At 36.3% G+C, this 13125-nt stretch overlaps 1 protein-coding gene across 5 annotated transcripts in view; it reads right to left on the minus strand.

Moving 5' to 3' along the window:
* The window catches only part of aopep (aminopeptidase O (putative)), a 287164-nt gene that overhangs the window by 131402 nt on the left and 142637 nt on the right, over positions 1-13125 (minus strand). The gene's annotated exons all lie outside the window — the stretch shown is intronic.

A 13125-nucleotide genomic window follows, 5' to 3' on the forward strand; every position in this document is an offset into this window, starting at 1 on the left:
AGAGATAGAGAAAAACAGAGATAGAATGGGGAGATGGACAGAAAGAGAAAGATCAAGAGAGATAAAGAGAGAGAGAAACAGTGTGAGGGAGACAGAGACAACAGAAAGAGGAGAAAAATGAGCAAAAATGAGAAGAGGAGAGAAAAGGAGAGAGAAAGATCAACAGAGATAGACAGACAGAGATAAATAGAAAGAGAAAGATATAGAGACAGAGACAGAAAAGACATGCACGCAGTCTGTGTCTTTTTTGAGAGAGAGAGAGAAAGAGAGAGGGAAAAAGGGAGAGGCATAGAGATAGAGAGAGAAAAACAGAGATCGAATGGGGAGACAAACAGAAAGAGAAAGATCAAGAGAGAGACAGATGGAGAGAAACAGAGATAAAAAGACAAAGAGCGTGAGACAGAAAGAAATAACAGAAAGAGGAGAAAGCGAGAATGAGAAGGGGAGAGAGAAGGAGAGAGAAAGATCAATAAAGATAGACAGACAGAGATAAACAGAGCCAGAGAAAGAGAGAGAGAGACATATATAGAGAGACACAAACTGCGACAGAGAGAGAGAAAGAGAGAGAGCGCAACGTGGGGTAAAAGAGTTTGACAGTTTCAAAAAACAGATGTGACAGAAAGAGAGAGACCGAGAAAGAGATGGAGAGAGAAACAGAGACAGACATAGATATATATAGATAGAGATAGATGGATAGAAAAATAGAGAAAGAGAGAGAATGACAGAGAGAGAAAGAAAAATAGATGGACCGCGGCAGAGCGAGAGAGAAAGACAGTGTAGATGGAGATGGAGAGAGCGATGTGGGGTGTAAGAGTAGGACAGTTTCAAAAAAACAGATGTGTCCTCAGTGCGCAGAGGTCAAGTCTGTTTCTGAAAAGACGACAGCCAAACAACACAAGAGGGCTGTTTTAATTCAAAGAGAAAGACGGAAGAACAGAGCTCAGAGTGAGAAGAAAAACTCAAGGTTAGGGTTAGTTTGAACAAGCTTCAGTTCACAAAATGTCTCATTCATTTAAAAAGGAAAAAAAAAAAGAAAAAAAAAAGAAAAAGGCTTGTATATCTTGTGTCTCTTGTGGTCCAGAAATGTGAAAATTTAGTTGAAGTCTTAAATGGTTGCTCTTTAAACATGTACTCATTTTCCATAGTAAGGCATTCTTATCTATCCTACTCATATTCAATTGCATGCGTTTTTTTGCACATGATAAAAAAATAAATAAAAAAAAAACGTGGAACATAGTGTAGCGTGCATTTTTGACATATCTCCATGTAATTAAACTGGTGATGGAATCAGGTCAAGTTACTAGATTTTTGGAGAGGCGAGCCCACTCAAAGAAAGAATGCATGTTTTTTCCAAGTTTTTTGAGCAATTAAAACATACTAGTATTTAAAACATATCACTCATTTTACCAGATGTTGGCAATTTTTTTATCCTAACAACATGAAAATTGGCACTGCACACTCCTGTCCCATTAGGATGACTCCCTCTGAATTTGAGATTGTTCGGATGAGCGGTTCGAGAGTTATGCGTGGAACAGACAAACACACAAACAACCAAACACACAGACAATAGATAGATAATGAAATAAATAAACAATAGGTTAGGTCAGACGTGTCAAACTCGGGCCCAGGGGACAAATTTGGCCCACGATATAATTATATTTGACCCACGAGATCATATCAAATATGTATTAGAGCTGGCCCGCCGGCTACAGATAGACTATAGAGACATTATTTATTTAAATTTTTGTTATTATTTGCTCTGGAGTCAATGTTTAAACAAAACTATTATAAACATTTATTATAACAAGAAAAGGTTTAACACTACATATCTCGAAAGAAGAGAAAACTTGCAGATGTTGTTTAAATTTTTCAATAAATATTTAGTTTGTCCCACAAATTAGTCCTAGTTTTTAATTTTGGCCCTCTGTGAATTTGAGTTTGATAAACCTGGGTTAGGTTAATGCCACATTGTGTAACTTTCAAGGTACTGCATTAACATATCCATGAAGACCATCTACTAGAAAGGTACTATATTACGCAAAATTCACTGTTTTCAATGTTACATCTTAAAAAAAAAAAAAATTCCAAATCTTGTGATGTCATGAAGAGGTAGTTTTCAAGTTAACAACTACCTGGGAATTTCTGGGCTGAAATTATCTGAGTGATTGTGAAGGTGTATGGAGTTTACAAACACAGTGGAGCACTTCCTGTATTACCACATGACGTCACAAAGTGGAACAGTATTTTCTGTTTGAGGGAAGAACTGTGAAAATGAAACAAAACTCAACTCAAGTTATGTTATGTTTGTGGTAAAAAACAAAACAAAACAAAAAACAAAACAAAAAACATTATAACATAGATCAGAAGCTAGTGTAGTACAGGCCCTTTAACCTTGATTTAGTTAGATTTGACAACCTTGACATGTTTGAGAAAAAAACCTTGGGGCATTTTTGACATAATTCTGAAAAAATTTAGAACAGGATTTGTGAATTCTTTCGAATGAAGAATTACAAACTCCCGAACTGCCAATCCATCACAAGCCTCTAAGCCATGTTAAGTGTGAACCGTACAGCGTTTCTACAACTACTCATGTAATCCCATCTCCACATTGGGCAACTTTCTAATTAAATCACTGCAAACTAATGGGCTGTGTCTTCTGTCTGAAAATTAGCATCATTATTAGCGCAGAATGAATTATGACTTCTGTCGACTGCTAATAACTAAATCTCATCTTACAACAAATCACTGAAAGATACCAGACGCCGAGACAAAACAAGACGGACAGCAAAGAGAGGAAAATCAAACACCAGAAGCTACGGTCATTTTTCCGAGTCTGACTAATTACTGCATCCATAAAACCCAGACACGTATAGACTTTCCGACAGCAAAATCCAATTCCGATGTGTCTTTTTTGCCAATCAACAAACCTTTACTTTTCCGGCTACTTAAATGGTAAACAGAGGGCCAGACTGAAACAATTTCCACTTAGCTGCCCTTGTGTGTTTGCAGCGAGCAGAGGTGGCGGGGTAAAGCGCTGGAGGAGGACCGTGAGAGGCCCGGCTCCCATCGCCGTGTCCCCAGTCGAACTATCACCACTGGGGGTAGCTCCCAGAATAGAAGGTGGCATCTGCGTGCCGCTGATTGTTAGGCTGTGTACGTCGGTAAATGGTAAGTTCAAAGCGAGATAGAAAGCTTGAGTGCACAAAGTGGTCAATAGGGATGTTAAGGTGACTGATGTTTACAATTACTGACAAAGCGCTTGATCAAGGTTACTTCATTTAAAACTATATCAGGACGGTCATGAAATAGCATTTAGTGCAAAGTTGTTCAATATTTAGTTTTGTTTAAAGGTGCTGTATGTAATTTTTTTGCTTGTCTTCATGGAGATATACTGTATTTTTCGGACTATATTGCGCACTTGGGTCCGGTCAAGCGGTCACGGAGGGAAACGGGCAGATTTTTTACATTCAAATAGCTCTTATTTAGAAACTAGAGGGACTATTGAAATAAGTAAGGTATCAGAATGTAGGAAAGAGTTACACTCCAACAGGGTAAAGTTAAACCTGCGATATTCTTTCAAGTTGTTGACAAAAAATGTAAAACTCATGTCGGTAACAGAGGGAATGAAATACGCAGCACTTTTTGGGTAATAAATATAAACAGCGATAACTACCAGTTCTCACTTACATATCCTTAACAAACTGGTTTGAATATTTGCTTAATATAGTTTTTTACCATATGGTACAAGATTAGGTTGAAAAACCTCTTACATTTGGAGTATTGAGATTTTTTATTAAGAAAGGTCATGGTAACGGAGGGAAAAGTAACGGAGGGAAAAGTAACAGAGGGAAAATTGTGCAAGCAAGTAGAAGGTGAATGATTTTGCATAATTTGTCAGCTTTTTTCTTCCAAATACTTTAATATTACTTCAAAATGAAAGGAAACTATTTCTATAAAATATGTCAGTCCTTCCAAGCAAATTTTTATCATTTTAAATAAATTTTTTTTTTTGAAAAATCATGTACCTTCATCAACAGTTCAAAGATCGAATAACACAAGATACAATGAAATACATCCATTTATTTACATGATTTTCAGGTCTTTGAAATTTGGGATATAATTTTTGTTCCATGTTTCATACATGGTCTGTTTAAAACGTATGTAACTTTAGAACCAAAAATGGTACAGAAAAAAGGTAAACAGTTTCATAAACATATGCTATCTGTTGAATACATTTTTATATCAGATGCATTAACTTGAATTTTTGGCCTTGCTGTTTACTTCTGCTTGACCAGGCCCACTTAGAATCCTTTAATTTTTGCTTTATAACGCGGTATGCTTTATGTATTAATTCTGGTTGTGCTTACTGGCCTCGAACTGATTTTATGTGGTACACGGCGCTCAAAAATCTGTCAAAATGTTTTAGTACGACTCAGGTAAGCTACAAATCTGCAAAGCTTGATGGATTGTCAGAGCATTATGGCAACCGACGTCAGGAGCCTCGTGGAGGATAGATTTATAATCACTGAAAAGTTTCACATGAACCATCTCCGACGCAATAGAAGCACAGAAAAGACTCACCATCAGCAGCACATCGTCTGTCACAGAAAAAACACACATATTTCACTCAATCATGTCCTTTAGTCCAACAGGAGCTTATAGTCTGAAAAATACAGTACTAACTTACTTTTGCTAAATCTGGCAAGAATTTTCCAATGTGGCGTTTAGTGTGTGTATTCAACTAAAGGCATTTTTATTTCTAAAAAATACTTGTATTTACTTGGAAATATTGGCCAAACTGTGGAAGATTCCAAGCAAAGCAGTAACATTTACACAGGCACATTTACATAGACACAAACACAAGCAGGTGTCTGTGTAAAAGTTACATAGCTCGCTCTTAAACTAAATCATATTACAGATTTGGATTCACCGGTTCATTTCGCAATACCATTCCTTTTTTTATTTCTATGGCGTGACCTTGTATGCAATAGCAGTTCACATTTGTGTTTCATTAATCCACATATATAAAACACTTTATCCAAGTATTTTAAAACATCGACTTCAGGGATTACAAGAGCAAACTTTATACTGGAAGATGTAATGTTGTGGTCTGTCCCTTCCCTGTACTAGGGCTGCCTGATTATGGAAAAACTCATTATCATGATTATTTTGGTCAATACTGAAATCACGATTATTCAAATGATTATTTTTTAGTTACACGATGCATTTATTCAGCATTTCTCTCATCAAAAAAGCCCCTGTGTTATTGATAATTTACGCAAAACTTTCAAATTGGAAATTAAATATAGGCTACAAACATGAACCTTAGAGCAGTTTTGTGATGTATAAAACATAAAATGAATAAAATATACTTTGAACATGAAATAAAGCAAAGAAAAACATAAATGTATCCAAAATATCCCAAAATAAACTTTGTTAAGCTTTATCATTTCAACTCGTTACATGAGTTTGGAAATCGTTTGACACACAAATGGAAATCGTGATCAAAATTAAATTACTTGCACAGCCTTAATCTGTACAAATAAACACACACAAAACCGAAAGACTGAACTGTGATGGATTATGTCAAATTAATCAGTGTTGGGAAGGTTACTTTAAAAATATATTCCCCTACATATTACAGATTACATACCCCAAAATGTAGTTTGTAACGGAATCCATTAAGGTACTTAAAGTGAGTAATGTAATCTGAATACTTTGGATTACTTGATTTGCTGTAGAGAAGCAAAGACGAGGATATTTTCACATAAGTTTTGTCTGCTTAAAGACAGTAAAAAGTCCAGACTTTCCTTAACCGTATTAAAAAATTATTATTAATAGAAGAGGAGGAGACACGGTCCACGCGGCATGGTTCAGTCCTGTTAAATCCTGTTTTAGACCTGTTTTAGGCCTGGTTTTAGGCCTGGTTTAGACCTGGTTTAGACCTGGTTTTAGACCTGGTTTTAGTCCTGGTTTTAAAATCCTGTGTTTTAGACCTGGTTTAGTTTTTACCTGGTTTATCCTTTTGTTTTAAACCTGGTTTTAGACCTGGTTTTAGACCTGTTTTAATCCTGTTTTAGACCTGGTTTTAGACCTGGTTTTAGTTTTAGTTTAGTCCTGGTTTTTAGTCCTGTTTTAAATCCTGTTTTAGAGTTTTCCTGGTTTTAGTCCTGGTTTAGTCCTGGTTTCCTGTTTTCTCCTTTTAATCCTGGTTTTAGTCTGTTTTTTAGTCCTGGTTTTTTTGGTTTACCTGGTTTAGACCTGGTTTAGTGTCCGGCAATGAGTGCAATTACAAAAAAAAAAAAAAAAAAGGGGATATAGCCCAAAATATAAAAACAGGAAAATATCGCCGTGTAATCCATTTATTTCACCAAAGTAACTGTAATCCAATTACCACTCACTGAAACAGTAACTGTAACTGAATACAGTTACTCATAATTTGTACTCTGATTACGTAACTCCAGTACATGTAATCTGTTACTCCCCAACACTGCGCAAGAAGCATCCTCATGTTTTGCACAACACGCAGCCTCCATGACCTGAGGTGTCTCCTAAACCTTTTGAAACCGACCCAAGTTACTCTCAGCACATCACACTTAGCAGTTAGCAGTTAGCGCTCGGATACAAGCTGTTCCTCTAGACCTGTTGACGTTCGCCTGCTTCAAACCAGAGCTACATGTCTTGGCAGAGCGGCGTTGCATCCATCCGAGCGAAGGTGCCCATCGCCACGTGGGAGTAATTGAGGTGACAAGACTGACTCATCGTCCACCTATCTGGCAGCATCTGTGGAGTCATTATAGCGCACTGAACGATGTCCCTGTTATCCAAAACATTCAGGTCCAAGTCGCTACCACCCCGCGCAATCTGTTCTCGAGATCATATGCCGACTTTCTATGGCGTTGTTTTGCTGCGAAACTTAAAACGGAAAAATTCTAATTAAAACCATGCTCGAGTCGACTTGAGACGGAGGTTCAGTTGAGGTAAGGTTGTTTTGCGCGATTCAAGTTTGGGAAATAAACAGAAAAAAGTTGGTGATGAAAATTTTGGGCAAGAATGATAAGAATGCGGCGTTACACAATTTCCTGGATTTGTTTATCCCGTGGAGAGGCTAAGTAAACGCGGTGTATTTACAGAAGTGAAACAAAGGTGCTTGGATGTGTCTTCCATCTTCAGTCATATTACATTTGACAATCCTCGCTTGTTTTAGCTATGTATGTTGTTTACTGTAGTGTTAATTTAGCGCCTGGCATCACTAGCTCGCGCTAACTAACTTTGCCTACTCAAACTTAGAACATTTTCCAAATACGGTAATGACTTTTGGCACGTTTGAAAGAGTGTGCGTATGTGTTAGGGAAACTTTTTATTTTTTATTTGTTGGGAGTTGAGGCAAAATTTTCCAGCCGTGCCAAGAGAAATTTAAATTGGGAAAGTTTTCATTAAGTAATTGATGTCACAAGTTGGAGGATGTGCTACGCTACTACTACTACAGACAGGCTCTCGCAGAAATGTACATGATTTTGAAATTGCAACTAAAACTGGAGAATTCTGAGAAGATGAAAAAAACTTAATACAATACAGAGTGATAAGAAACAAACGTAAGGCATGAAATGTGATGTTTAGATGACAAATTGTACTAAGATTTAAAATATATCTTCCAAACCTATCAATAGAGTTTATTAATCTACAACAAACTGTCATGCTAGGGCAGACATGTCAAATTCAGGCCCAGGGGCCAAATCTGGCCTGCGATATAATAATATTTGGCCAGCGAGATCATATCAAATTATTATTATTAATAATTAGTATTAGAAATGCCTGCCGGCTACAGAGACATTAGTTATTTAAAATTTTGTTATTATTTTATATTATGCTTGTTCTGGATTTAGTGTTTAAGCAAAACTATTATTAAACATTTATTTTAATAAGAAAAAGTTGAACATTATATATCTCAAAAGAAGAGAAAACATACAGATGAAATTTTTCAATAAATATTTAGTTTGGCCCGTGACGTAGTCCCAGTTTAAAATTTTGGCCCTTTTTTAGAATATTACAGTACAGCATTAAACTTGTCAATCTCCATGTACAAATGAGCCACCAGGCCATGTTACAGGTCAGATCTGTGGTGAGGCGTGCCCACTCACAGTAAGAATGCATTTTTTCCAGGTGTTTTAAAGCCATGAAAACAATAATTTTATCTATCTTGTATTTATTCATTAATTCCATCCTGTGGAACAATAACCTCTCCATAGAAACAAGTGACAAAATGCATATTTGTCCACTGCATTACCCATCAATAGAGCTGTAACTATATCAAAATCCCTCAATACAATATTTTCACAATACGCAGCTCACAGTTAGATATTTTTGCAACATTTTGTGGAGGCTTACACTATTGGGACTATGCTCCTTTTTCCTTTTAAAAGCCTTGGAAATGTATTGAAAAGCCTTTGGTGCTATTATAATATGAAGAATTAAAATTTAAGAGTGCTTAATAACCCTTTTTTTCTTCATGTAGTCTGCACCGACAACACCAAAGGATCATGGTCTATGTAGTTCCCTCTGTTTTTTGCAGCACCATGGCAAGGCAAGGCAAATTTATTTCCAGAGCACAAATCACACACAAAGTAATTAAAAGTGCTTTACAGAATAAGAAAGATAATAAAATCATGAAGAAAGAAACCAGAATCACCATAACTGTTAACTTGACTTGTAATTCAATTTATTGGGATGGCAAAAGATTTATTGTAAGAGTTTTGACAGTATAATATCAGAATACTTCTTATTGTCACATCTCTACCCTTCACCTGTTGTTCGTAACCTTTTATTGCTTGTGAGCGAGCTTTCTTTACTATTGAAAACGACTGAGTCAAAAATGTGTTATTGGAAATACAAGCATCCTCACCTCAATTGCACTGCATGCGGTCGAGGAAAAGTTTCAGACATTAGATGATATCCACTTTGTCTGAGCGATGGAAAATACAGATGACCGCAATGTAGCCAAAAAAACTCTTAACCCAAGTCTCCATCTCGGTTACAGCCCTTAAGCCCTACGGGGTTTCCTGTTCTGATCAGCAGGGGCAGACGGAGCGCTCATTACGTTAACCGCACATGAAAATGAGAGCAAAATGAGGCCCATTAGTACACAGGCGTGACTAATATTCTGCTGCAGACCCCCGCACACAGGCCACGTGCACGCTCGCGGACACATGCACACGGAGCACACAACTAAAGGTACGGGGCATTCGGGCTGTAGTTGACTAAAGAAATAAGAGCTGGGAATCACAGGGTCCCTCGCGATACGATATTATCACAATCTGGCGGTACAGATGATATATTGCTGTTTTTCAGGAGCAAATACTTTTTTAGCAACAATATTTCTTTGTTAAATCACAACTGAAATACATCTGTTTTAATCATCAGTCAAGTGTATTGCATAAACAAGTTTCTTTACACTAAAAAAGCAACAAAATTGTAGTGCGGTCAGAAGAAGATACCAAAAAAATACATCAGCTCACGATAACGATGCTGTATCACCAAATTTAGTATCACAATATATCAATATTTAAATATTTTTGGACACCCCTACTGGATCCAAACTGCACTTACAAAACTACACCTGACTTGAGTTCATGCAAACAACACCTATTTATAAAGAAAATAATATGTATATGTAAAAGGCAGATTAAACATATGATTCAAAATGCAAATCTTCAAGTAAGTATAACTCTGAGGATTTTTCCCTTTCAAAACATCTAATACTTGGTTTTACATTGTTAATCGCTATGACAGCTGTCTTAATTTTTCATCATTCTGAAATCCATGGTTAGAATTTGAACTAATTACATGTGTAATAGCTTGAAAAACAGGAATTTTTACTGTGAACGTAATCACTTCTTCACAGATGTGACCTGTAATCGAATCTGCTATCCTGTGTCCTTGGCGATAAGTTAGGTAAATTAATGCCATACTGTGGAAAATTCCAGGCAAAGCAATAACATCTGAATGGAAACAAGTAACGATGACACAAAAGTTTCACAGTCCACCGTCCACCTTTAAATGTGCAGTGTAGGGGTGTAAACGATATCCAAGTCTCACGATACGATATTGTCACAGTATGAACCTCAAGGTACGATATTTATTGCGATTTCGTAGGAAAGCTCACGATATGGTTGGAAGGCTCACGATTAGGAATGTAACAATATCAAAATATCTCTCGGTACGATATTTTCACAATATACATCTCAACGGTACGATATTTATTGCGATATTTTGTGGAGTCTAACAAAACTGGTAATATGCTGCTTTTTCCTCTTAAAATGCCTTAACAAGACTTAATCCAAAGAATTAAGACTTAAAAGTGCTTAGAACTTTCTTCTTGTAGTCTACATTAAAATGGTGCAAAGGATCATGGTCTATGTAGTTCCCTCTGTCTTTTTTTTAGCTATTGCTGCACCATAACTCTTAATTTAAGCAAAGAGACTTGTAATTCGATACATTGTGATGGCCCACGATACTATTGTGAGAACTTTGACGATACGATATCACGATATTTTGGTTATTGTTACATCCCTAGTGCACTGTGTAACTTTTTTGATGTAGGATCCGTCACCTTTTTGTCTGACATGTTATTGATTTGTCTGGAATGTTTTGGTAAATCATTAAACGTGTCCATCTTTACTCGATAATATGAGTTTTTATTGACCTACAATCATCAACTACTGTCTCTGTAGATATAAATAAGGCAATATTTCCATGGAGAAAAGCAGGTGATGGACCCTATACCAGAAAAGTTACACAGTGCACCTTTAAATTGGGCAAATTTAGGGCTTCTCTGTGGGAGTAGTCAATGTATATGTGTATATATATGTATGTATGCGTGTGTGTGTGTTCCCTAATCATCCATGCCATCATTAGCTCTAAATGCAACTCGCCCTTGGACTAATTTGTGCTCAGTAAAATTTTCGCTTCACCGTTTTGCGCTGTCGCCATCACTTTTCATCTCTGTATGGTTAGTGTAATATTTCAGCTCCCCTGTCTCCTCATATCCACCGGTCTCTCGCCATTTCGGGGTAAGATTCTTTAATGGACTCAGCGACTTTACTGGAATCCACAGTCAGTCTAGTCTTTCCTTTATTCCCATCACCGCAAACCTCTGCTCCAAGACGCTGTCCGGATGTCGAGCGAAGAATACTAGCGAACTGAAACTGAAAATTCATTATAATCAGTCAACAATTAAAACAGGAAATGTATTGTTTTAATACAGATAGGAAACATATAGAAACATCTTCGCCTATAAGGTAAAATAAGGTCAAATTTAACATAATAAAGCTGCATTGCGTGACCTTTCTGGCACATAAACCAGCATCTACTTGTTTCTACGGAGATGTTATCGCTTTGCCTGGAATGTTCCACTGTACACAGCAAAAACTGGAGGGTTAAAATTTTAGGGTAAAATATGTCAGAGTTGTTTTTAACACCAAAAGTGTTATTTTAACTATTTGAAAGTTAAATGGGGGTTTGAGTTGGGGTTATTTGCCAGAGTTGATGTGGTTGAGGTTAATTCAACTTCCTCTAATGTTAATTCAACTTCCCTTAGTGTTAATTCAAATTCTCTTAGTGTTAATTTGGCTCCTCCCATTCACCACTTCAAACTCTTGTGAGAGAAGACCAGTTTGAACCAGTTTTGTATATAACTTCATCTTAAATGAACTAAAATAAAGTTAAAAATAAATAAATAAATAAAACACCTCTGTGTGTTGTTTAGCTAAATCAGGATACCTCTACAAAGTGTTATCTGTTTACTCTCAAAATGTTAATATAACTCTGGATTTCGGGGTTAAACAGGAACTTTGGTCTAGTGTTACTTAATTAACATTTCCAAAAATGTTAAATTAACTCTAGAACAGATTGGATTCATATAAACTCTGAGAAAATGTTAAAATTGATTCTGCGAGAGTCAATTTTAACACTCCACTTTTTGCTGTGTATGGCATTAAAAATCTCAATCCGGCATTTATAATTTTTTTCAGTGTGGTGTTTTAGTGCTCAAAATACCTTAAAAACACGCATTCTTGCTTTAAATAGAGACTCCTCTTCACAGATCTGACCCGTAACGTGGTCTGATGGCACCACCAGCTTGAGAGAGATAAGTTTAATGCCATACTTTGGAACATTCCGGGCAAGACAAGCCGTCGGCAGGCCCTCCACCTCTACAGGAACGTTACATAATGCACCTTTATCTGCTCATTATTTTATATTTTAGAGGATGGTAATTACCAAAACGCACAAACTTTATCTGTGGAATTGGACGTATTTTAAACTCAAGATTTCAGATGGCAAACCTTGTACAGAGAATTACTAATGAAAGTACAACATTGCATAAGACCCTCCCTATTCACAGATAAGCAATGATTAATGATCTATTGACAGCGCCGGTTTAGATAGGGGGTCCATTTTAGAATGATGGAATGTGGAATCGCAATTTTGCATTTTGTCATCCCAAAATGTCTTACTTACAAGTTTTAGATTGTTGTTTGATCAAAGTTTCAAACAAAACAATATGCATTTAATGGATTCTTTACAATTAACTCCAGGCATAACCACTCAAGATAAATGCCATATGTTTTGGATTAGAGGAAGGCGATATTGTCTATTGTCTTTAAGATTATATTTTAATAGTTGTTTAGAAGCATTCTTATGTGCAATAAAAATAATGAGGATACAATCTCTGGCAAGAAAACAACAAAAACGCTTTGAAAATATCGGATAAAAATGAAACCATATGAACTACACTTTAATTAGTCTTAGCAAATAGTGTATTGAGTATGATTCAGGTTTAGTAAGTGTCTGTCACGAAGCCTGAATCATTCTCCAACTCTTATTCACAGATGAGATTTCAAAACTTTTCCATGACTTTTCCATGACCTAAAGTGAATTTTCCATGACTTGGCACCCTACATATGTAGAACATAATCATACTTTTAGGGCTAAATATGAAATGTTAACCCTTTCCACTTACCTTATGGTTTGGTATTATAGTTTTTAACATTAAAGTTTTTCAGTTTTTTAGCATTTATTGTCGTCTTTTTTTAAACAAAAGGCGCATATGTTTGGAAATAATCATAA

The sequence above is a fragment of the Boleophthalmus pectinirostris genome, unplaced genomic scaffold (assembly GCF_026225935.1).
Source record: "Boleophthalmus pectinirostris isolate CB_2022bp ecotype Guang Dong unplaced genomic scaffold, ASM2622593v1 HiC_scaffold_4, whole genome shotgun sequence".
Taxonomy (NCBI): domain Eukaryota; kingdom Metazoa; phylum Chordata; class Actinopteri; order Gobiiformes; family Gobiidae; genus Boleophthalmus; species Boleophthalmus pectinirostris.